The following is a 26,123-nucleotide window of genomic DNA, read 5'->3' as shown; positions in this document are numbered from 1 at the left end:
CTCAGATTACCAATAAAAATGTCAGCCTCAAATTTGAAGTGAATAGTTTTGTAATTCTGAACTGAAAGCATTTTTAATTGCTTTCAAATGGAAAAACTTCATATAATTTAATAAAATTTATCTACTTTGTTATCAAAAAGGCTATTATTGCAGCAAAGGGAAATGGAGGATTTAAATGTCATTCCTAGCATCTAATTTCCCAGCTCTTTTATTGGGATGTTATTAAAACAAGACCAAATGGACTTTGCTACATCCATGAAAGCCAGTCACGCGAAAGTATTAATCTGAGCACCGTAGATTCATTAAACATGGCCCGTGGTCGTAGTCTGGCTGGTGTTGTGTGAGATGTGCCCTGGGAAGCAGGTGTGATGTATCAGAAGCAGTGTTTTGGCATTCTATAGGTGTGGAGCCTAAAGAACAGCTGGATTCAGGGAGAAGCATGCCAGGGACAATGACTGTCTTTGTACCCAAGGGATCGATTTCCTTCATTAATGTTCCCTGTGAATCAACTAAAGGCTTTGAAACAAATGGTGGCAAGGAAGGGATAGGGTCCTAGGCAGTGCTGGTAGGGAGGTCTTCTTCTCTGCTGGAAAGCAGTTCCATTAACTTGCTAAGTGGTTACTTGGGTCTAGTGTGCTTTCTATGGACATATTGAGACACATTCTAGGGTTTGTAGGAGGGTGGAACTATTTATAGTAAAGATACAAAGGAGATAAGGAAGTATCAAGATATCCCCGTCTGTGAGGAGGGAGCTGTAGTTAGTTACTAGGAAAGTATAGAAAGGGAGATAAACATTTATCTAGATATTGCATTTTCATAGTAGTTGTAGTCACAGTAATAAATAACACGTGCTGAATACTTGCATGCTTTATTTCATTTGCAGTAATCTTCCGAGGTATTCTCCCCATTTCACAGATGATTCTAAAGCCCAAATTTGTTCTGTTCTTTCTTTTTTAAATAAAAACGACAGGCATAACTTGTTTGATTGTGCTTCACTTTATTGTGCTTCACAGATATTGCATTTTTTACAAATTGGAGATTTGTGGCGACCACCCCTGCATTGAGCAAGTGTATCAATGATATTTTTTAAGTAGCATTTGTTCTTGTGTCTCTGTGTCACATTTTGGTAATTCTCTCAACATTTCAAACTTTTTTTATTATTATTATATTTGTAATGGTGATCTGTGATCAGTGATCTTTGATGTTACTATTGTAATTGTTTTGGAGTGCCATAAACTGTGCCGATGTAAGACAGTGAACTTAATCAATAAATGTTGTGTGTGTTCTGACTGCTCTAGGCACTGGGTGTTTTCCCATCTCTCTTCCTCTCCTCAGGCCTCCCTCTTTCCTGAGACACTACAATATTGAAACGACGGCAGTTAATAACCCTACAATGGCCTCTAAGTGTTCAAGTGACAGGAAGAGTCACACATCTCTCACTTTAAATCGAAAGCTAGAAATGCCTAAGATTGGTGTGGAAGACATGTCAGAAGCCCAGATAGGTCAAAAGCTAGGCCTCTTGCACCAAACAGCCAAGTTGTGAATGAAAAGGAAAAGTTCTTGAAGGAAATTAAAAGTGCTACTTCAGTGAACACACAAATGATAAGAAAGTGAAACAGCCTTATTGCTGATAGGGAGAAAGTTTTAATGCTCCGGATAGAAGATCAAACCAGTCAAAACATTCCCTTAAGACAAAACCTAATCCAGAGCAAGGCTCTAACTCTTCAATTCTATGAAGCCTGAGAGCGGTGAGGAAGCTGCAGAATAAAAGTTTGAAGCTAGAGGAGGTTGGTTCACGAGGATTAAGGAAAGAAGCCATCTCCATAACATAAAAGTGCAAGGTAAAGAAGCAAGTGCTGATGTAGAAGCTGCAGCAAGTTATCCAAAACATCTAGCTGAGATCATTAATGAAGGTGGCTACACTAAATAACAGACTTTCAATGTAGACCAAACAGCCTTCTATTGGGAAAAGATGCCATCTAAGACTTTCATAGATTGCAAGGGGAAGTCAGTGCCTGATTTCAAAGCTTTAAAGGACAAGCTATCTTCTTAGGGGCTAATGCAGCTGGTGGCATTGAATTGAAGCCAGTGCTCATTTACCATTCTGAAAATCCTAGGGTCTTTAAGAATTATGCTAAATCTACTCTGCCTGTGTTCTATAAATGGAACAACAAAGCCCGGATGACAGCACCTCTCTACAGCATGGTTTACTAAATATTTTAAGTCTGCTGTTGAGACGTACTGCTCAGAAAAAAAGGTTCCTTTCAAAATATTCCTACTCATTGACAATGCACCTGGTAACCCAAAAGCTCTGTTGGAGATGTGCAATGAGATTAATGTTGTTTTTATGCCTGCTAACACAGCATTCATTCTTCACCCCATGGATCAAGGAGTCATTTCGACTTTTAAGACTTAATATTTAAGAAATACGTTTTGTAACACTATAGCTGCCATAGATAGTGATTCCTCTGATGGATCTGGGCAAAGTCAATTGAAAACCTTCTAGAAAGGATTCACTAGTCTAGATGTCCTTAAGAATATCCATGATTTATGGGAAGAGATCAAAATAGCAAGATTAACAGAAGTTTGGAAGAAGTTGATTCCAACCCTCATGGATGATTTTGAGGGGTTTAAGACTTCAGGGGAGGAAATAACTGCAGATGTGGTGGAAATACCAGAAGAACTATAATTAGAAGTGGAGCCTAAAGATGTGACTTCATTGCTGCAATCTTATGATAAAACTTTAAGAGATGAGATTTGCTTCTTATGGATGTGCAGAAAAGTGGTTTCTTAAGTTGGAATCTATTCCTGGTGAAGGTGCTGTGACAATTGTTGAAATGACATCAAAGGATTTAGAACATGACATAAACTTAGTTGATAAAGCAGTGGTAGGGTTTGAGAGAATGGACTCCAATTTTGAAAGAAGTTCTACTGTGGGTAAAATGATATCAGACAGCATTGCATGCTACAGAGAAATCATTTGTGAAAGGAAGAGTCAATTGATGTGGCAAACTTCATTGTTGTCTTGCTTTAAGATACTGCCACCCCACCTTTCAGCAACCACTGCTCTGATTCGTCAGCAGCCATCAACATCAAGGTAAGATCTTCTATCAACAAAAAGATTACAACTAACTGAGGGCTCAGATGATAGGTAGCATTTTTAGCAGTTAAGTATTTTTAAGTTAATGTATGTACATTTTTTAGTCATAATGCTATTGCACATTTAATAGACTACAGTACAGTATAAACATAACTTTTATAGGTACTGGGAAACAAAAAACTTGTGTCACTTGCTTTATTGTGATATTTGGTTTATCATGGTGGTCTAGAACTGAACTGGAAATATCTCCAAGGTATGCATATGTATATATGGTGTACAACATGATGGTTTGATATACATATACATGGTGAAATGATTACTACCATTTCATTTAGCACAGCTATTTAGCACACCTTCTCCTTTCATGGTTACCATGTTTTGTGTGTGTGTGATCAGACCACCTGAAATCCACTCTCCTAGCTAACTTTCAGTATTCAGTGAGGTATCATTACCTATAGTCATCATGCTGTACATTAGATCTCTGGACTTATTCTTTCTACATAACTACAACTTTGTACCCTTTGACCAACATCTCTCTGTTTCCCTTTTCTGCTCCTGGTAACCATTGTTCTACTCACTGCTTCTACGTATTTGACTTTTTTAGATTCCAAAGGTAAGTACAGTCAGGCAGTTTTTGTGTTTTCTTCTCTTTCTGTGTCTGGCTTATTTCATTTTGCATACTGTCCTTCAAGTTCATTCATGTTGTTGTGTATGACAGGATCTCCTTTTTTAAGGCTGAATAATATTCTTATTATGTATAATATATATATACATATATATATATCTTAAAGTTTCTTTTTTCACAGCTTATTTATTTGTTTATAGTTGAAATATAGTTGAGGTACATACTACAATTTCTTTATCTACTTATCCTTTGATGGACACTTAGGCTGTTTTTATATCTTGGCTATTGTGAGTAATGCTGCAGTGAACATAGGAGCAACTCTTCAAGGTATTGATTTAATTTCCTTTGATTGTATACCCAGAAAAGGGATTTCTGGATCATATGGTAGTCCTATTTTCAGTTCTTTTAGGAACCTCCATACTGTTTTCCATTATAGCTGTACCAATTTATATTCCCACTAACAGTGTACAAGGTTTCCTTTTTTCCATATCCTCATCAACACTTATCTTTTATTTTTTTGATCATAGCCATCCAACAGCTGTGAGACAACATCTCACTGGTTTTGCTTTCTATTTCCTGGATGACTAAAGATATTGAGCACCTTTTCATATACCTGTTAGCCATTTGTATGTCTTCTTTGGAATAAGTCCATTGTCTGTTTTTTAATTGGGTTGTTTTGTTGCTGTTTAGTTGTGTGAGTTCCTTATATATTTTGGGTATTAACTCCTTATCAGATATATGGCTTGCAAATATTTTTCCCAATCCATAGGTTGTCTTTCAATTTTTTCATTGTTTCTTTAGCTGCAAAGTGTTCTGTTCTTTCTATTCGTTGTTCCACACTCTCTTTCATCATGCCATGGGTGTCATGGAGCATGCAATGCCAACTAAACTTGATGTTAACACAAACAACATTACTCCCCAGTTTCAAAATACTATGGATATATGTTACAACCTTTGTTAAATAATCACGAACCTACAATTCTATCTGCAAATTGCTATTCTAGGCACAGAAGTTGGGTAATGAGTTCAAAGATGAAAGTAACATCCTTGTTGCTTGATGGAGTGTCTTATACACCAACACAAGACCTGACCTAACAATTATACCATCCTCTTCTGAGTGTCCTGCATGTGTTCCATGTTCCATATTTCGAAACAAAAGAAGATAGATGCAGTTGTGAATCTATCGGATCCTCGAAACAACATTATAGAATTACTAAAAGGAAGTTAAGAAATTCTTAAACCGGCCCCCTCATTTACTGAAGAGGAAACTGAGACTTAGACAGGAGGTATAACTAGATTGTGAGCTTTTAAAGGTAGAGGCTATCTTTTAGTCTTCTTTGCAGGCCTAATAGGTACATAGTGCCTGACGTGAAGTATATGCTTAGGTATATGCCCCTTGGTGTGATACGTGTCTATTATTTAAGGAAAGTGATGAGATGAATATATACTCAAAAGCCCCACACAAAGTATAGTCACAGGAAGGAACTACAATCCTCTAGCAAGTCTTGTTCATCTATGGAATCCTACAAAAGGAACCTAGCATTCCACTTGGGTTACAAATGCCCAGTCCCTCTGGCTGGTACTCTTTTAATGAGCCCATAATGTGTGTTGGGGAAATTTAATCACACTGGCCTCTACTTCTGGGACCAGGAGGGCTTGTGGAATTTTCTAACAGAGTTTTATTTAGCATATTAATATGGATTTGTTTGTTTATTTGTTTATTCTAGTGGGACTCCAGGAAAGCCAATATCTTTGGAAAGATTGTCCAAAATATAGCAAGCTTTTCTTGCTTTTTCTTGTGAGACATCTGGAATCTAGCTGGAAATTTTGGACCCCCTAGGATCTTATTTTTTTCTTTTGGGGTGAAAGTCAAATTATAACAATTTGGGGTTTCTGGAAATAATATTATTTTACAGTAGGAGTTTTGTGCCCATTTCAGACTATAATTTCCAATTCTTTTTTCACACTCAAGGGTACAGTGATGAACGGTACCAGCTGTGTAATTGTAGTTTTCGAGTTCCTCAGTAGACGGCAATGTAATAATGTGAAGCTTCAGTGCTAATGGTGGTCAAGAAGGCTTGGCAACGTTCAGCTCCTGCATGTGCTTTTGTTCATCACAATATTGCAGCAGCCCTGAGCTGCATGCAAACTCTCTATTTCAAGACAGAACGTGGGAAGGTCCCACTCCTGTGTGACTTAAAGATCTAGGCTGGGAGTTTCAGGCAGTTTGAGGAACTCCCCAGTCTTCCACCAGTGTGGACAGAGATTGACCTGACTGTTTCTGCATGGAGACTCTTATCCTTCCTCACCCAGTTGATCCTTTCCTGCCCCCTTCAGAGAAGAGTAATAAGGATTTGATTTGAGGAGAAGAGCTGCTCTAGTTGAAGGGCTTTCAGATAAGTTGTTGCCAAGACCTTTTCAGGAAAATGGCCCTACTGAGACAACGTCTGCAGCTTAGGAATCAACACACAAGCTGTTGGCGCACTCACCTGCATATTCGAAACAGCCGAGGTGGCAGCAAGGGGATGATATAGCAGAAATACGCAAGTCCCCATCCTGGATCCTTATCCAGAAGTAGCCAACTGGCAGCGTCTCGGCTGGACCTGGCCTCAGAGTGTTTAGTTTGGCACTCATAACATTGGCCCACACAGTGTTTTATATTTGAATTATTTAATAACAAAAAAGGGGGAGGAATTTCACATAAATCTCTAAATATCCAAACTCCCTTGGAAAACACTTGGGCAGCACTTGGCCCCGATCCCCCATATCTGCAAAAAGGCTATAAAAAAGTGGTCTTCACACTCTCTCAGAAAAGCCCAGTGACTCCCAGTTTTCCATAATCCTTTATACTCCCTATTTTTCCACAAACTGATGTCTTACCACCTGTTCCCAGATAGCATTTTATATACCAGTTTCACTCATTTAAGTTCCATACATGAGCCGTATAAACACTTGAGTTTCTTGAACAGGACTATACCTTCTGACCTTCTTTGTAGGGAATAGGGCTGAAAAGATCTTCCTAAGGGAATAGGTCAAATGTTATTTGATCTCTGTGTTTCGTTTTTTGTTTGTTTGTTTGTTTTATTCCTTTATATTTTGTGTTCTACATATTTTGATTTTGTGTTTTTTCATCAGGAGGCACATAATGTCTGGTTTCTGTCTTTATGAGATATAAGCATCAGTTGATGCTTGTATTTGCTTCTCTTGCTGCATAAGACATTATCACAAACTTAGTAACTTAAGGCAATGCCCATCTATTAGCTCACAGCTCTGTAGATTAGAAGTTCATCTCACTGTGATTGGGTTCTCTGCTCAGAATATCATAAGACTGAAATCAGGGTGTCTGGTAAAGTGAGTTCTCTTCTGTTAGCTCTGGGGAAGAATCAGTTGCTCATTCAGGAGATTGGTAGAATTCAGCTCCTTGTGTTTGTAGGATTGAGGTCTCTGTCTTCTTGCTGGCTGTTAGCCAGGGATTGTTCCTAGCTCCTAGAGTTCACTCTGAGATCCTTCCATGTGGCCCTAACCTTCTCAGCATCAGGAACCTCCCTTGTGTTGAATCCCTTTCATGTTTCAGATTTCTCTGACTTCCTCTTCTGACACCAGCTGAAGAAAACTCTTTACTTTCAAAGAACTTGTTTCATTGGGTTTGGACCACTTAGATAATCTCCCTACTTGATAATTTAATTCAGGTTTTCTGACTCAACTGGAGACTCAGTGTGAACAACTCTGAGAGTTAAAAACTCCAGAAGGATCCAGACGTAGGGGGTTCCACAATATTGTGAGATATATCTCTAGGAGCTCAAACAGATTCCTACAGTGAACATCAGAAAAATTCCCTAGGGCTTCCAAAATGGGGAAGGGAAAAGGAACCACTTTGAAATAGGCTAGAGAACTCTGTTCTTCTTAACAAACATGCCCACAGAAGAAACTAGCTAATGAGAGCCTAACCCAAAGGGGTTTTATCACAGCCTAACTGACCTGGGGAAGGGAAATACCCAACTCCAGTCAGCTTTAGCCTCCCATGTGGGAGAAGGGAAATGCCCAACTCCAGCTCACTCTAGCCATCCTGTCCCACCTAAAGGGGGAGGAAAGCACAGAAACACTTGTGTAGTTTACAGTCCAGAAGCATATGCTCAGGAAAACACTGAGATTTAATCATAGGACTATAGAATGCTTCTCTTCCTCCCGCACCTCAACACCACATTACTAAAGCCTTATTTACAGCAGCTCCTTTTACTTAGTACATCATATCTGGCTATCAAGGAAAAATTACAAGCTATATCAAAGGCAAAAAACACAATTTGAAGAGACAGAATGAGTAGCAGAGTCATACATGGCAGGAATGTTTGAATTATCAGATAGAAATGAAAACATCTATGATTAATATGCTAAGGGCTCTAATGGACAAAGTAGACAGTGTGCAAGAATATACAGGCAGTGTAAGCCTAGAGATGGAAACCTAAGATAGAACCAAAAAGAAATGCTAGAAATAAAAAAAACACTGCAGCAAAAATGAAGAATGCCTTTAAATGGGCTTATTAGCAGACGGGACACTGCTGAGGAAAGAATCTCTGAGCTAGAGGATTTCTCAATAGAATCTCAAAAACTTTAAAAAGAAAAAAAGAAGAAAGACTGAAAAAAAGGGAAAAAAAAAAGCCAGAACACAATACCCAAGGACTGAGGGATGCCTGCAAGAAGCATAATATACATATAATGGGAATATCAGCAGTAGAAGAAAGAGGTAAAGGAACAGAAGAAATATTTAAAACAATGGCTGAGAATTTTCCCCAAATTAATGTCAGAAAACAAACCACAAATCCAAGAAGCTCATAGAATACCAAGCAGGATAAATACCAACAAACTATACCTAAGCATATAGTTTTCAAACTACAGAAAATCAAAGAAAGAGAAAAAAAAATGTGAAAGATGCTAGAGGAAAATAAAAACCTAACCTATAAAAGGACAAATATAAGAATTACATCCAATTTCTTCTCAGAAACCATGCAAACAAAGAGAGTGGAATGAAATATTTGAAGTGTTGAGCAAAAAAATAATCAATTTAGAATTCTGTGCCCTGAAAAATTATCCTTCAAAAGTGCAAGAGAAATAAAGACTTTCTCAGACAAAGAAAAATTGAGAGAATTTGTTGCCAGTACACCTGCCTTGCATGGAATTTTACAAGAAGTTTTTTAGAGAGGAGAAAAATAGTGTAGGTCAGAAACTCAGATCTACAGAAAGAAGAGGATCAAAGAAGGAATAAGTGGAAGTAAAATAAAAACTTTTATTTATGTTGTTCTTACTTGATCTATGTAAGAGTTTGTTCAATATAGTAATAGCACCAGTGTATTCAGTTATGTATGTTTACGTATATATGCTCATGTATGCTTGTGTGTAAGTGAAATGAATGACAGCATTGATACAAGGGACAGGGGGAGGAATTAGGATGATTTTGTTACTATAAAATACACTACCCGTGAACTGGTAACGTGTTATTTGAGAGTGGACTTGGATTATTTGTAAATGGGTATGGCAAATTCTAGGGCAACCACTAAAAAAAAGCTTAAAAAAAAGTAGTATAACTGTTATGCTAATGAAGGAGAGAACATGGAATCACTAAATGCTCAATTAAAGCCACACAAAGCAGAAAAAGAGTGGAAGACAAAAATAGGAGCAAAGAACAAGGGCAACAAGGGCAACAAATAGAAAACACTAACAAATATGGTAGGTATTAATCCAACTATATCAATGATTATGAATGCCAATGCTCTAAATATACCAATTAAGAGACAGATTGTTAAAGTGGATCAAAAAACTCAACCCAATATATTTCGTCTACAAGACACCCGTTTAACGTATGAAGACACATATAGATTAAAAGTTAAATAGATGAAGGAAAATACACCATGATAACACTTATCAAAAGATGGCAGGAGTACCTGTATTAATTTCAAACAGAGCAGACTTCAAAATAAGGAAAATTATCATGGATAAAAATGGGCGTATGATAAAAAGGTCAGTTCTCCAAGATGACATAACAATTCTTAAGGTGTATATGCCTAGCAACAGAGCATCAAACTACATGAGACAAAAACTGATAAAATTGAAAGAAGAAATAGATGAATCCACTATCATAGTTGGAGACTTTAGCATCCCTCTCACAGAAATGGGCAGATCCAGCCGGCAGAAAATCTGTAAGCGCATAGCTTAACTCAACAGCACCATCAATCAACAGGATGTAATTGACATTTATTGACTACTTCATCCAACAACAGCGAAATACTAATTTTTTCTCAAGCTCACAAGGAACATTCACCAAGATAGCCCACATTCGGAGCCATAAAACACAACCTAAAGTATTTAAAAGAATAGAAATCACACAGTGTCTGCTCTCAGACCACAATGGAGTTAAACTGGAAATCAGGAATAAATAACTAGAAAATCCCCAAATATATGGAGATTAAGCAACAGACATCTAAACAACACATGGATTAGAGAAGAAGTCTCAAGAGAAATTTAAAATATTTTGACCTAAATGAAATGAAAACACAACTTTTCAAAATTTGTGCTCTGCAGTAAAAGTAGTGCTTAGAGGGAAATTTATAGCATTGAATTTATAACATTGAAGAGAAAGATCTAAAATTAATCATCTATGTTTCCCCCTTGAAAAACTAGAAAAAGAAGAGCAAATTAAATCCAGAGTAAGCAGAAGAAAAGAAATAATTAGAATTATAGCAGAAATCAATGAAATTGAAAATAGAAAATCAATAAGAGAAACTCAATGAAACCAAAAGCTAAAAACGATCAATAAAACTGATAAGCCTCTTCTAGTCAGGTCAACTCGGAAAACAAGAGAGAGGACACAAATTACTAACATCAGAAATAAAAGAGAGGACATCATGACAGATCCTATGGACATTAAAATGATAATAAGGGAATATTATGAACAACTCTATGCATACAAATTAGATATCCCAGATGAAATACACTGATTTCTTGAAAGACACAATCTGCCAAAACTCACACAAGAAGAAACAGAAGGTCTGAATAGTCCTATGTGTATTTAAGAAATTGAACCCATAATTAATATTCTTCAAAAACAGAAATCACCAGGCCCAGATATATGCACTGGTGAATTCTAACAAACATTTAAGGAAGAAATTATACCAATTCTCTACAATCTCTTTCAAAAGATAGAAGCAGAGGGAATCTTTCCTAACTCACTTCATGAAGCCAACATTACTCTAATACCAAAATCATAGGAAGACATAACAAGAAAAGAAAACTATAGACCAATATCCCTTATGAAATTAGATGTAAAGATTCTCTATAAAATATTAGCAAGTTAAATCCAAAAAAGTATAAAAAGAATTAAAAGCCATGACTAAGGGGATTTATTCCCGGTATACAACATTTGAAAATCAGTTAATGTAATCTGTCATATCAACAGACTAAAAAAGAAAAATCATATCATATCAATAGGTATAGAAAAAGAATTTGACAAAACCAGACACCCTTTCATAATAAGACTCTCAGTAAACTAAGAATAGAGGGGAAATTCCTCAAGTTAATAAAGATTATCTATAAAAAGCCCCAGCTAACATCATACTTAATATGCAGAATACTTATATGCAGAAGAAACTAGTTTGATCAGTTTGATCAGGTACAAGTCAAGGATGTCCCCTCTCATCACTCCTTTTCAACAATGTACCAGAAGTCTTTACTAATTCAATAAGGCAAAAAAGGAAACGAAGTCACAGGAGTAATACTGGAGTCAGAGAGCATGGGGGCCATATTAGAATTCTGCCTATCACCAAATTCAGTTTCTAGTTCTACCCGTTTACTGGGGATTACAAAATAATGATCTCCTAATTCTATAATTTCTCTTTCATTTGTTAGTTGGGATACATTTAAAAATAGGTATTTCCCGTCAACTACTAATTTGTTACTCAGTTGTACAATTAATGTAGGAAAGGCAGAATAGATGCTTGATTCTTTGTCTTTATTTGCCAGTTTTTTTGTTGTTGTTTTTTTTTTCGGTACGCGGGCGTCTCACTGTTGTGGCCTCTCCCGTTGCGGAGCACAGGCTCCGGACGCGCAGGCTCAGCGGCCATGGCTGACGGGCCCAGCCGCTCCGCGGCACGTGGGATCTTCCCGGACCAGGGCACGAACCCGTGTCTCCTGCATCAGCAGGCGGACTCTCAACCACTGCGCCACCAGGGAAGCCCTATTTACCAGTTTTTTTAAGATAATAAATTGGCTTCCTAAAATCCTCTGAAGGTGAACAGTTAGTTTTTTAAAACGTTATCATTACCTTATGGATTTAAGCGTATTTGACATGTTTCAGTTAAGCATAGTTATACTCTGACGTTAAAATTGTTGCATCTTTAACTCAGTAAGAGCTTCTTCAAGTTTGCTTCCAAATATTATTGATGTACCCTATAGTCTTTGATTGCTTCCTTGCTGTGTGTCATGACATGATGCTTGAGGCTTAACTTGTTCATTTCTTCTGAGAGATACGTGAAAGAGTTATTTTTAATATCAGAGTATTTTGCGCACTTATATTTAAGAGCACTTAACACTTTTAGTTCCTGTTGATTGGACTACATGCTGAAAAAAAATTCTGCTGTGATACTGTGAATTATTTAAAATGGACTAAATTTTTTAAACACAATCACATCTGCATATTTAAACATAGCTTTCCAAATATGTTCAATACATATTATTTATTCAGCCAACAGACAGTGATTGATGTATATTTGTATAAACACTGAGCTGCAAAGAGAACATCTTCCAAATCATTCAATCCCTATAACCACTGACTGAAATATAAATGAAGGAAACTTAAGTTCAGGAAACAGTGGCTCACTCTTACTCAAGGTTATTTCTCATCACTTTCCTTGTCTGGGTCCTGCAAGGTGAAGTCAGTGGACCCCTCACTGGGTGATAGATTAAGAAACAAGAATATATACAGTGTTTTAAATAATATTTTTCTTATGATTAAATAATTAATCCATGGATTAATTTTTAGAAAACTTGGAGAGTATATAGAGGAAAAATCATCCACAAATCTATATAATCTGTACCACCTAAAAACAACCATATCGTCAATAATTTGAGATACTTTTTTCCATTGTTGGAGTTGTGTGAGTGTGTGTATAAACTGGATCATAAGGTGTTTATAATTGTTTTTAAATTACTATGAATATTTCCCATATTTGTGTCATTTAGCATTGATTTAAAATATGAGCCATTAAGGCTAGTCTAATATAGTATTATATAGATGTACTATTGTCCTACTATTGGGCATTAAGGTTGAGTCCAATTGGTTGGGTATTTTAAGTAACATGGCAATGAACATGTTTGTGAAAAATGTTTTGTCCAAATCTCTGATTGTTTTCTTAGAATGGATTCCCATAAGTAAATGTATAGATCAATGGTATGAAAAATTTAATTGCTTTTTATACAAATTGACTTTTAGAAAGTTTATTCTAGAAGTATATTGTATTCCCACCAACGGTATAACAGTATGTAGTATATAAATGCTTTTCTATTTTATGATGTTTATTGAATGCTTTTAAGTTCATAGTATGCCCTAGTATATCTTACCTCATTTACTCCTCTATGGAAATCAATGAAGTTTAATATCACCCCCGATTTTATATGAAAGGAATCTAAGGCATGAGGAAATTGAATTATTTACCCAGGGCTTCTGCTAATAAGTAATATTGCAGAGACTGGCTCAGAAGAGTGTCATTTTCCCTAAACCACACAAAAGAGATCTGGTTAGATATCTGGGCCTCCCTCTCTGTCTCTCTGTCTCCCTCTGTCTCTGTCTGTCTCGCCTTCCCTCCCTCTCCCTCTCATTCTCTCTCATTCATTTCTCTCTCCTTTGGATTTATCGATTATCATTGGTATACTATGACTGATATTCTATCAACTGAGTTATATCATAAAATAACTCCCTGTATGTGTATATGTGTGTGTCCCTATGCCATTTTGTGTGTGTGTGTGTGTGTGTGTGTGTGTGTGTTTAGTTTAGAAGGTCAGTTTTAAGACTGAAATCTTAAAACTCAAACTATTTATATTTGTTCTAAAGCATTACTGGTCTAGAATCGTTAGGGTGTTTCCTTCTAGTTGACATTAGTTTGATTATTATTTATTCAGACTTTTCCAAAAATTGACTCATGTGCACACTTCTCTCTCCTTCCTCACTACCCCTCTCCCCCTACGACCTCCCCCTACTAATCTTTCCTGAGGGATAGATCACAATATTTGTTGGCAGTTGTTTTGTAAGGGGAATTTAGCACAACATTCAGATCTACTCTGTTTAAAATTAGCTGGTCCTAACTCTTATTATTTAATTGCACCATATGGCTATGTTACTTCACCTAGACAATACCAGAAATACCTGTGCAGGCTCTGTTGTAGAAGCTGGGGAAAAATGACAGGGGCAAGGAAAACCCAGTTTCATTAGGCTTGGGGCTTTATTATTTAATCAAGCAGACTAGTTTCCCCTTGTGTAAAAAAAAATCACCCACAAACATTTAAATGGTTTTATCTTCTCTTCTAATTGGGTAAACATGCCTAAGCAGGAGCAAAAGCCAGAGGAAAGGTCTTGAGATGCTCATTTCCTGAAAAGTAATACTGTGTAGATTTGGCCTCTAAGTCTGGGGGTAATTGGGATATGTATTATTCTTGGACATGAATGCCAAAGGGAAGGAATTCAGAGACCCTGAAATGGAAAGGTTGGGTGTTACTCAGCCTCTGATGACTCCCTTCAAAGTCAACAAAGTCAAACAGCTGGAGTTGAGAGAAGTCATATTTGTGGTGAGGAAGGACCAGAACACTCTTAACTGTCCCCTTGATTTTTACTTTAGCTGCTTTATTTTAACTTTGTTATTACAAAGATCACCTATTTTAATGAGTCTTAGTCCTTCAAGCATTTGTAAATGCCTCTTTGAGAATCTCTTTTTTGGTGGGAGTGGGAGTGGGTGGGGTGGGCTGAGAATCCTGTCTCTGCCTGGTCTCTTTTCTTAACAAACATTTGGATTCCATTTTATTTTTGGACCCTAAATTCCTAATTTGAGAGACTATCTTATTTTTGGTATGTGCTTTTGACTGCAAAAAAAGTAGCTTAGTCCAAAATTTCCCACCCTAAATCAAGTTTTTGAGAACCATAAATAGGCCATTAAAAACTTTATACTTTTCCAGTGAGATTAGGAGGGGAATGTTCCAATAAGTTCACACCATTGTTTTAATGTCTCTGAGTGATCATAAGAGTAAGCCAAAAATCACACAATCAACCTCTAAGATGAACAAGACCTAGAATAAGAAAAAAAGCAGTTTAAAACTGATGCACAATTCTTTTCTAAATAATTGAATTATCTTCCCCAGGAGTGCCATGTATAGGGTAATACTATTATTTCTCGTACTTCTTTCCATAGTTGTTATTGATCTTTCTTGCCACTCCTTCAACTATAAAACATGTAGGTTATTCCCTCATGTAACCAGCAGTCCTTCTGGCCCATACATTTGGCTACTCTAATAGCTACAGGTACTAAATTTTATTATTGAGGAGCCATTTGAAAAGAATAGCAACTACTTGGTTTCATAAACATAGTTATGTTAGGTATAGCTCAAGATGCTTACTTGATTAATATGTATTTGCCAGATACGATGAGACTAGAATTGTAGTAAAAGTAAATTAAGTATTTTTCCTAGATAAATTTATATGGGAGAAAAAATCAGTTTTGAATGTGTAAGTATTCCTTATTCATGGTAACAGATAATTGTATTCAGAACTAAAGAGCAGAGTAGGTCATTTTGTAATCCATCTCAGCAATAAGGAAGGTCTGATAAGGAGAAAAATAGTTAGTAATGTACATAAAGGAGAATCCCAGATTAGAAGATCAGAAGTGGCACTTCACAGCCCTTGTTTTCCTGGTAAATTACAAAGCTGATTCCCTTTTTAATCTTTAATATGATAAAGAAATGTTACTGAGATTGCTCACGTTCACGTCTGACAAAATATCTTGATATTCTGAAGCAGTAAATGTCACTGAGCTTCACAGGGGCAGAAATCTAAGTGAGATACACATGGCTTAAGGAGGTTATGTGTGTGGCTATATGTGTCTCTGTGTGTTTCTGGTTGGAGATTAGGCTGAATAGATGGGTCATGTTCCATGGTAAATTGTCAACCCAGGAGATTTTTAATCTTGTATGCCTGGAATAGAAACAATCTTGGCTGACATATACTAGAAGAGGGATGATTAATGTAATTGGAACTAATTTTAAGGACATGTCTGTCTTTTAAAACAACAACAAAAAAGTCTGCGTATGGTGCTATTGGCAAGTTGCTTGCATGATGAGTCTTAACAGAGCTTTTTCCATATGGGTTACCTGAATAAATGAAGCAATAAGGAGAAAGAACTAGCTTGTACTGAGCAATTATTGCATATGATAATATATTCTAGCATAGAAAAAATTTATACATTATGAACCTGGTGTAAAAATGGATCAGTTGGCTACAATATAAAATATAATTAACTTGGTATATGTCAAATAAATACTCACAACAAGGAGAACATCAGGATTATTCATTAAATGGTGCTCTGATAGGACACCAGCTTGGAAAATGAAGTTATATTAAGGCTTACTGAGTTGAAGATCAATGGTTGAACACCTTTACCTCCACTCTTTCTTGAAACCCCAGTAAAGGATTTTCTAAACATAAATATACAAAGCACAGAGAAACTGAGAAATGGCAAAGCAGCAAGATGGGTGCTAAAACACTTAGCAGACCTGAAAAAAAAAACCTGAATTCTAAGTCAGCAGTGGAGAAAGCTGAGAAGGTCCTCAATCTGTACCATAGATCTCCCAAGACGCTCAGAAATTGTCAGCACCAGTTACCTCTGGAAGTGGGGAGGATGAGGTGTATGAAGGAGTTGTTGAAAACAGGAGGTTGGATTAAATTCTGCCTTAAGATGCAGTTAAGGCACCAGATTCCCTCCTTCCTCTACTCAGCTGGAAGACTTCTCCTCTCTCACCCTGATAGAAGAGGAGGTTTATTCTCTGGAGAGGTTGCATATCTCTGGACTGGGAATATTAGATGAATTTAAAGGAAGGGAAATCTTACTGCAATTTGAGAGATTTCATAAAAATTTGTGCACTGAATGTTGGATGCCTCATACCACTCTTTACCCACTTTGCTCTCAGAATATTAGGAACCTGGCTTATACTTTCCTTAATAGACTGGATGGTGCCTCTGTGCAGAATAAGAAAAGACATTAAGGCACACATCATACTTTCTTCAGTGATATAGCCCAGTCACACCATTCCTTAAAGTGAAGCCCAAAGTTGGCAAGCAAACACAGTGCTCAGCAGTTCCCATCAGTCTGCAGAGATCCACTCTTAAACATGAGCAGACAGCCAAAGATCCCCAGGTATTTGAGCAAAGCTCCTAATTGAAAAGATAGAGACTAAAATAAATAAGTAGAAAACATCAGCATGGACAGAACTGGTTATACAGGGATATAGATAATGTTAAAAATACCATTATATTCCAAATGGCTGAGAAGATTTTGCATCAATGAAACAAGAACAGTATGCCACACAAAGGGATAATATGACTCTAAGAAAAAGGTCTTGAAAATTAAAACTATAATATATGATAAAAAAGATTAGAAGTTTTAGAAGCTAATAATGAGGAATTCTCTCAGAAAGTTAAATAGAACTGGAAAATGGGAAAGAAAAAATAAGAATATTAGAGAATCATCTCATGAGTAACCATATCCAAAATTATGGTTCTAAATAGACAAAACAGAGAAAACAGAAGAGAAAATCATCAAGAAACACTGTTATATAATTAAAAGTTAGCCAGTACCAGAAAAATGGATCAGAATAGAACAACACCCTGCCAATTCAAAATGTCAGTGGCTGGGGCTTCCCTGGTGGCGCAGTGGTTGAGAGTCGCCTGCCGATGCAGGGGACACGGGTTCGTGCCCCGGTCCGGGAAGATTCCACATGCCGCGGAGCAGCTGGGCCCGTCAGCCATGGCCACTGAGCCTGCGTGTCCGGAGCCTGTGCTCTGCAACGGGAGAGGCCACAATAGTGAGAGGCCCACGTACTGCAAAAAAAAAAAAAAAAAAAAAAAAAAGTCAGTGGCCAAGAGAAGATCTTGACGCTCCCAGAGAGAGAAAAAAATCAGGTATACTAAAGATTATGAATAAAACGGCTTTGGACTCTGTAGAAATAGAGCAATACCTTAAAAACTTTTACAGAAAGGCCTTCAAATTTTTAAGAGAAAGTGTTTTCTAACCTAGAATTCTGTTCTCAGTCTAACTGGCAAATATGAGAGTAGAGTAAAGGTATTTTTGGACAGACAATATCACTAAAAATTTACCTCCTACTCACCTTTTCTCAGAAAGCTACTTTAGGGTGTGTTCCACCAACCAAGAAAGTAAAAGTAAGAAAGAGGAAGACAGGATCTAGGAAATAGGAGCTCCCACTCAAGCAAGTGACAGAAGGAATGCCCTTGATGATGGTGTGGCAGAGATTTCTAGTAGTCAGTAGAAATTCCTTTCCTATTCCTGTTAAGTACATGGTTAGATGATATCCCCCAAATCCCTTGCCTTTAAATGTGGCCTCAGTACTGAGCCCTGTGGATAGAACTAATTGTGCTACTTCCAGGCTACTCTTTTCAAGAAGTGAGTGTGCCTCTTCTAACTCCCCGTGAGGCAACTGGATACAGAAGATGACAGATGGTAAATTTATAAGATGAAAGAAACCTGGATCCCAAATTTACCGTAGTGGGATGAGAGACATCCACTAACCAAGGACCACCATCTTAGATTGTTACTTGAACAAGAAATAAGTTTCTGTTCTGGGAGTCTGTCTGTCATTGCAGCCTACCCTAACTACTAGGGATGCTGAAAAGAAATACTAGGATAAGAGCTGTATAACATTCCAAGAGAGTAACCTAACCAGTCCAGAATTGGAGCAGGTCAGGCTCTGGTACAAAAGTTTTCCAAGAAGATGAAACTGATAGAAAACTGGATGTGTTTGAACACTGGGGAAAAGTTGGGGGTGAATTAGTCATAATGACACAGGCAACAAAGGAAACAAAAGTAAATAACACATTCATTGACTCCAGGGAGGACGAAGTTTATGCAAGATAAGAAAAATAATTATAACTAGCTGCATGCTCAGTTATAAATAACATTTAGATAACTTTAATAGATTGATCTGAGCAACATAAAAATATAACTTTATTGGGGGATGGAAGTATGGAAGTGTGCCTGTTTGTAGTAATGTGGGATAGAGAAAGAGAGTTAAGTCCATATCTCCCATCTTGAGAAGTCAATATCTGATGCCTAAAATTGAAAAATCAAAAATTAATATAAGCACTCTCTCTATATGTATATATTTCTCTAGAAATGTAGAGGGGGATAACACTGAAGAAGGGAAATATCAAGGGGGTAACAACAAGGGATTCATATTTTACAATAAGCCTCATTAGATTTATTTTACCATTTAAATTATATGTATGTATAAAATGTATAAAAACAAAGAAAAATTTTTTTAAAAATTTATATCCACCTTTCTTACAAAAGTATTTCATATGGATCAAAACCAGAGCTATAACATTTTAGTAAAGTTCAATCAGAGTGAAACAGAAAACAAATTTGATAATATTAGAGTGAGGGGGAAAACTTCCGCTGTTTGAAGCTACAGAAGCAACTAAAGAGGAAAACATCTGTGTAATAAAAAAACTAAAATTAAAGAAAAACAAACCTGAAAAACACTTTATCAATTACAAGAAAGGGTTAATTTTTATTATAAAATAACTCATTCAAATATATAAGAAAAATATCAAGACCTCAGTAGATGAATGAAAAAAAAAATGATAGGGAATGGAAATGGCTAATCGTTGAAAAGATCCAATTTGCTGTTGATTTAAGTAAGTTAATAAATGAAAAGTTACCTTTATACCTATTTTAGCTTAAAAATGGTAACTCTAAGTGCTCTTGGAATTGTGTTAATCTTGTATATGCAGACGTAGCTACATAGCAAATTTTTATGGTCTACTTGAGAGTAAGATAATTAATAGCACTAATTATGTGGAATCTTCAAACTTTTTGACAAAGGCCCAGAGGCCTAAACATTATCCTAAGTAAATAATTAACCAAAGAAAATAAAGTCATGCATAGTAAAAAGATGATGAAATAAATTATAATTCCCCCCATCCTGGAATAGCAACATATTTATAAAAACTATACCACAAGTTGACCAGATTATTATATACTCATACTATGAAAGTGCAGAATACAATACTATAATTGTGATTGTTATGTAGAATACAAATATATAAGGACACAACCTTAAACATTCAGAAAATTTAGATCAATTCCTTTAGGCTGCTGGCATGTGAAGTTATGTTTTTATGTTTAAAAATTTCTTTAATGTTACAAATGAGGTTTGATGTTCAAGTGGTTTCTTCAACACTTGCTGGTCAATTAATTTAGACAAGGCACATATATTTTTGAGCCTCATTTTTCCATCTGAGAATAATAAATGTAGTATTTACTCACCTACCTCAGAACATTTTCATAAGAATCCAATGCTATAATGTATATGAAAACACTCGGTAGATGTGAAGCACTTTATTAATATGTGGAGTTATTGTTGTCATTATTATCATCAGTGCTATTGGGAACACTGCTTTGGCAGAATTATTCTTTCTCAGCCACAGACAGAGATTTATCTCCCTGCTTCCATATGTAACACATTAGAAGTTACTTGAGCTCAAGGTCAGTTTTTAACTTCGGCTTCTTAGAGAAGCAATGGAATAAACCAAAGATCAATGTGAATATTTTCCAAGAAAATCATCCAAGAGGAATACCCAGGGAATGATGGAAAGCATTCCAAGGACCCCACAGGAAGAACAAGTCTTTGTCTGAGAACTCTGGGCTGCTTTAATAACTTCGTCTTAGCCATTGTTCAACTCCTCATTGGGAAAGATTGGCTCCTTGGTCAACTCTTATTACATTTCAGTGTCTATGAGGGGCTCAGTGTCTTTGAGGGCCTCAATCGGAGGGGCTTAATCATATGACTGAAACGTTTAAAAAGTAATATTTATGCCCAGTCATTACAGTTGCATTCAAGATCAAATCTGAATTCTTTTCATGCAATTAAAAAATCTATATTGGTAATTTTTCAACTTGGGAAGCTCCCTGAGTCCAACAATTAAAGTTTAGGGATAATCATTTGGGAATACTCCTATGAGAGTTCTTCTTTTGTTTTTGACTAGTGGAATGAACATGGAGAGATCAGAGATAACCTCAGTTGCCGTTTTCATGTTTTGTTGTGTTGGGAACAGGAAAAGTAAAGTGAATGTACGTACTGAAATTGCTCAGTCATTATTTCTGAATAATAGTACTGTAAAATGAGTTTTGCTAATGGCTTTTTTATTTGCTGTCTCTATGTCTTTTGCAGTAAAATGTCCATTCATGTATTTTTCCCATTGTTTGTTACTTTACTACTGAGTTTATATGGGATCTTTCAGAGAGCAAAAGTTTTAAATTTTGATTAGATCCAATTTATTAATATCTCCTTTTATATATCATGCTTTTGGTGTCAAGTTTAAGAACTCTTTGTCTAGCTCTTTATACTGAAGATTTTCTCCTATGGTATTGTTTTGTTTTTCCTAAAAGTTGCATAGATTTACACTTTACATTTAAGTCCATGATCCATTTTGTGGTAATTTTTGTATCAAGTGTGAGGTTTTTTGTTGTTTGTTTGTTTCACATCTTTATTGGAGTATAATTGCTTTAAAATGTTGTGTTAGTTTCTGCTGTACAACAGACTGAATCAGCTATATGTATACATATATCCCCATATCCCCTCCCTCTTGAGCCTCCCTCCCACCCTCCCTATCCCGTCCCTCTAGGTCATCACAAAGCGTCGAGTTAATTCCCTGTGCTATGCAGCAGCTTCCCAGTAGCCATCCATTTTACATTTGGTAGTGTATATATGTCAGTGTTACTCTCTCCCTTCGTCCCAGTTTACCCTTCCCCCTCCCCATGTCCTTAAGTCCATTCTCTATGTCTGTGTCTTTATTCCTGTCCTGCCCCTAGGTTCATCAGAACCTTTTTTTTTTTTTTTTAGTTTCTGTATATATGTGTTAGCATATGGTATTTGTTTCTCCCTTTCTCACTTTCTTCACACTGTATGACAGACTCTAGGTCCATCTACCTCACTACAAATAACTCAATTTCATTTTTTTTATGGCTGAGTAATATTCCATTGTATATATGTGCCACATCTTCTTTATCCATTCATCTGTCGATGGACAATTAGGTTGCTTCTATGTCCTGGCTATTGTAACTAGTGCTGCAGTGAACATTGTGGTACGTGACTCTTTTTGAATTATGGTTTTCTCAGGGTATATGCCCAGTAGTGGGATTGCTGGGTCATATGGTAGTTCTGTTTTTAGTTTTTTAAGGAAACTCCATACTGTTCTCCATAGTGGCTGTATCAATTTACATTCCCACCAACAGTGCAGGAGAGTGCCCTTTTCTTCAGACCTTCCCCAGCATTTATTGTTTCTAGATTTTTTGATGATGGCCATTCTGACTGGTGTGAGGTGATACCTCGTTGTGGTTTTGACTTGCATTTCTCTAATGATTAGTGATGTTGAGCATCTTTTCATGTGCCTCTTGGCCATCTGTATGTCTTCTTTGGAGAAATGTCTGTTTAGGTCTTCTCATTTTTGGCTTAGGTTGTTTGTTTTTTTGATATTGAGCTGCACGAGCTGCTTGTATATTTTGGAGATTAATCCTTTTTCAGTTGCTTCGTTTGTGAATATTTTCTCCCATTCTGAGGGTTGTCTTTTTGTCTTGATTATGGTTTCCTTTGCTGTGCAAAAGCTTTTAAGTTTCCTTAGGTCCCATTTGTTTACTTTTGTTTTTATTTCCATTACTCTAGGAGGTGGGTCAAAAACGGTCTTCCTGTCATTTATGTCATAGAGTGTTCTGCCTATGTTTTCCTCTAAGAGTTTTACAGTGTCTGGCCTTACATTTGGGTCTTTAATCCATTTTGAGCTTATTTTCATGTATGGTGTAAGGGAGGGTTCTAATTTCATTCTTTTACATGTAGCTGTCCGGTTTTCCCAGCACCACTTATTGAAGAGGCTGTCTTTTCTCCATTGTACATCCTTGCCTCCTTTGTCAAAGATAAGGTGACCATATGTGCATTGGTTTATCTCTGGGCTTACTATCCTGTTCCACTGACCTATATCTCTGTTTTCGTGCCAGTACCATACTGTCTTGATTACTGTAGCTTTGTAGTATAGTCTGAAGTCAGGGAACCTGATCCCTCAGCTCCGTTTTTCTTTCTCAAGATTGCTTTGGCTGTTCGGGGTCTTTGTGTTTTCATACAAATTGTAAAGTTTTTTGTTCTAGTTCTGTGAAAAAAATGCCACTGGTAATTTGATAAGGATTGCATTGAACCCATAGATTGCTTTGGGTAGTATAGCCATTTTCACAGTATTGATTCTTCCAATCCAAGAGCATGGTATAGATCTCCATCTGTTTATGTCATCTTTGCTTTCTTTCATCAGTGTTTTATAGTTTTCTGAGTACAGGTCCTTTGCCTCCTTAGGTAGGTTTATTCATAGGTATTTTATTCTTTTTGTTGCAATGGTAAATGGGATTGTTTCCTTAATTTCTCTTTCTGATCTTTCGTTATTAGTGTATAGGAATGCAAGAGATTTCTGTGCATTAATTTTGTATCTGCAACCTTAACCAAATTAATTGACTAGTTCTAGTACTTTTCTGGTGGCATCTTTAGGATTTTGTTTGTATAGTATCATGTCATTGGCAAACAGTGACAGTTTTCCTTCTTCTTTTCCAATTTGTATTCCTTTTATTTCTTTTTCTTCTCTGATTGCCATGGCTAGGACTACCAATACTATGTTGAATGGTAGCAGCAAGCATGGACATCCTTATCTTGTTCTTTGATCTTAAAGGAAATGCCTGCAGTTTTTCACCATTGAGAATGACGTTTGCTGTGGGTATATTGTATATGGCTTTTATTATATTGAGGTAGGTTCCCTCTATGACCACTTTCTGGAGAGTTTTCATCATAAATGGTGTTGAATTTTGTCAAGTGTTTTCTGCATCTATTGAGATGATCATATGGTTTTAATTCTTCAGTTTGTTAATATGGTGTATCACATTGATTGTTTTGCATATATTGAAGAAGCCTTGCATCTCTGGGATAAATCCCAATTGATCATGTTGTATGATCTGTTGTTGGATTCTGTTTGCTAGTATTTTGTTGAGGATTTTTGCATATATGTTCATCAGTGATATTGGTCTGTAATTTTCTTTTTTTGTGATATCTTTGTCTGGTTTTGGTATCAGAGTGATGGTGGCCTCGTAGAACGAGTTTGGGAGTGTTTCTCCCTCTGCAGTTTTTTGGAAGAGTTTGAGAAGGATAGGTGTTAACTCTTCTCTAAATGTTTGATAGAATTCACCTGTGAAGCCACCTGGTCCTGGACTTCTGTTTATTAGAAGATTTTTAATTAGAGTTTCAATTTCATTACCTGTGATTGGTCTGTTTATATTTTCTAATTCTTCCTGGTTCAGTCTTGGAAAGTTGTACCTTTCCAAGAATTTGTCAGTTTCTTCCAGGTTGTCCATTTTATTGGCATAGAGTTGCTTCTAGTAATCTCTTATGATCCTTTGTATTTCTATAGTGTCAGTTGTAATTTCTCCTTTTTCATTTCCAGTTTTATTGATTTGGGTCCTCTCCCTTTTTTTCTTGATAAGTCTGGCTAAAGGTTTATCAATTTTGTTTATCTTCTCAAAGAACCAACTTTTAGTTTTATTAATCTTTGCTGTTGTTTTCTTCATTTTTATTTCATTTATTTCTGCTCTGATATTTATGATTTCTTTCCTTCTGCTAACTTTGGGTTTTCTTTGTTCACCTTTTTCTAGTTGCTTTACATGTAAATTTAGATTGTTTGAGATTTTTCTTGTTTCTTGAGATGAGCTTGAATTGCTATAAACTTCTCTCTTAGAACTGCTTTGGCTGTGTCCCATAGGTTTTGGATCATCATGTTTTTGTTGTCATCTGTTTCTAGGTATTTTTGAAATTTCTTCTTTGATTTCTTCAGTGATCTCTTGGTTATTTAGCAGTGCAGTGTTTAGCCTCCATGTATTTGTGTGTTTTTTCCTGTAATTGATTTCTAATCTCATAGTGTTGTGGTCAGAAAAGGTGCTTGATGAGATTTCAATTCTCTTAAATTTTCCAAGGCTTGATTTGTGACCCAAGATGTGATCTATTCGGGAGAAAGTTCTGTGTGCACTTGAGAAGGTGTATTCTTCCACTTCTGGGTGGAATGTCCTATAAATGTCAATTAAATCTGTTTGGTCTATTGTGTCATTTAAAGCTTGTGTTTCCTTATTTATTTATTTCCTTATTTATTTTCTGTCTGATCTGTCTGTTGGTGTAAGTGGGGTGTTAAAGTCCCCCTCTATTATTGTGTTACTGTCAGTTTCTCCTTTTATGGCTGTTAGCATTCACCTTATGTATTGAGGTGCTCCTATGTTGGGTGCATAAATATTTATAATTGCTATGTTTTCTTTTTGGATTGATCCCTTGATCACTATGTAGTGTCTTTCCTTGTCTCTTGTAACAGTCTTTATTTTAAAGTCTATTTTGTCTGATATGAGCATTGCTACTACAGCTTTCTTTTCATTTCCATTTGCATGGAATATCTTTTTCCATCCCCTCACTTTCAGTCTGTATGTGTCCCTAGGTCTGAAGTGGGTTTCTTGTAGGCAGCATATATAAGGGTCTTATTTTTGTATCCATTCAACCAGTCTGTGTCTTCTGGTTGGAGCATTTAATCCATTTACATTCAAGGTGATTATCAATATGTATGTTCCTATTACCGTTTTCTTAATTGATTTGGGTTTGTTTTTGTGGGTCTTTTTCTTCTCTTGTGTTTCCTGCTTAGAGAAGTTCCTTTAGCATTTGTTATAAAGGTGGTTCAGTGATGCTGAATTCTTGTAGCTTTTGCTTGTCTGTAAAGCTTTTGTTTTCTCTGTCAAATCTGAATGAGATCCTTGCTGGGTAGAGTAATCTTGGTTTTAGGGATTTTGCTTTCATCACTTGAAATATATCTTGCCACTCCCTTCTGGCCTATAGAGTTTCTGCTGAGAAATCAGCTGATAACCTTATGGGGATTCCCTTGTATGTTTTTTTGCTTTTCCCTTGCTGCTTTTAATATTTTTTTCTTTAAATTTAATTTTTTGTTAGTTTGATTAATGTGTGTCCTGGTGTGTTTCTCCTAGGGTTTATCCTGTATGGGACTCTCTGCACTTCCTGGAC

The sequence above is a fragment of the Globicephala melas genome, chromosome 12, assembly GCF_963455315.2.
Source record: "Globicephala melas chromosome 12, mGloMel1.2, whole genome shotgun sequence".
Lineage (NCBI taxonomy): Eukaryota > Metazoa > Chordata > Mammalia > Artiodactyla > Delphinidae > Globicephala > Globicephala melas.
This window is presented reverse-complemented; position numbering follows the sequence as displayed.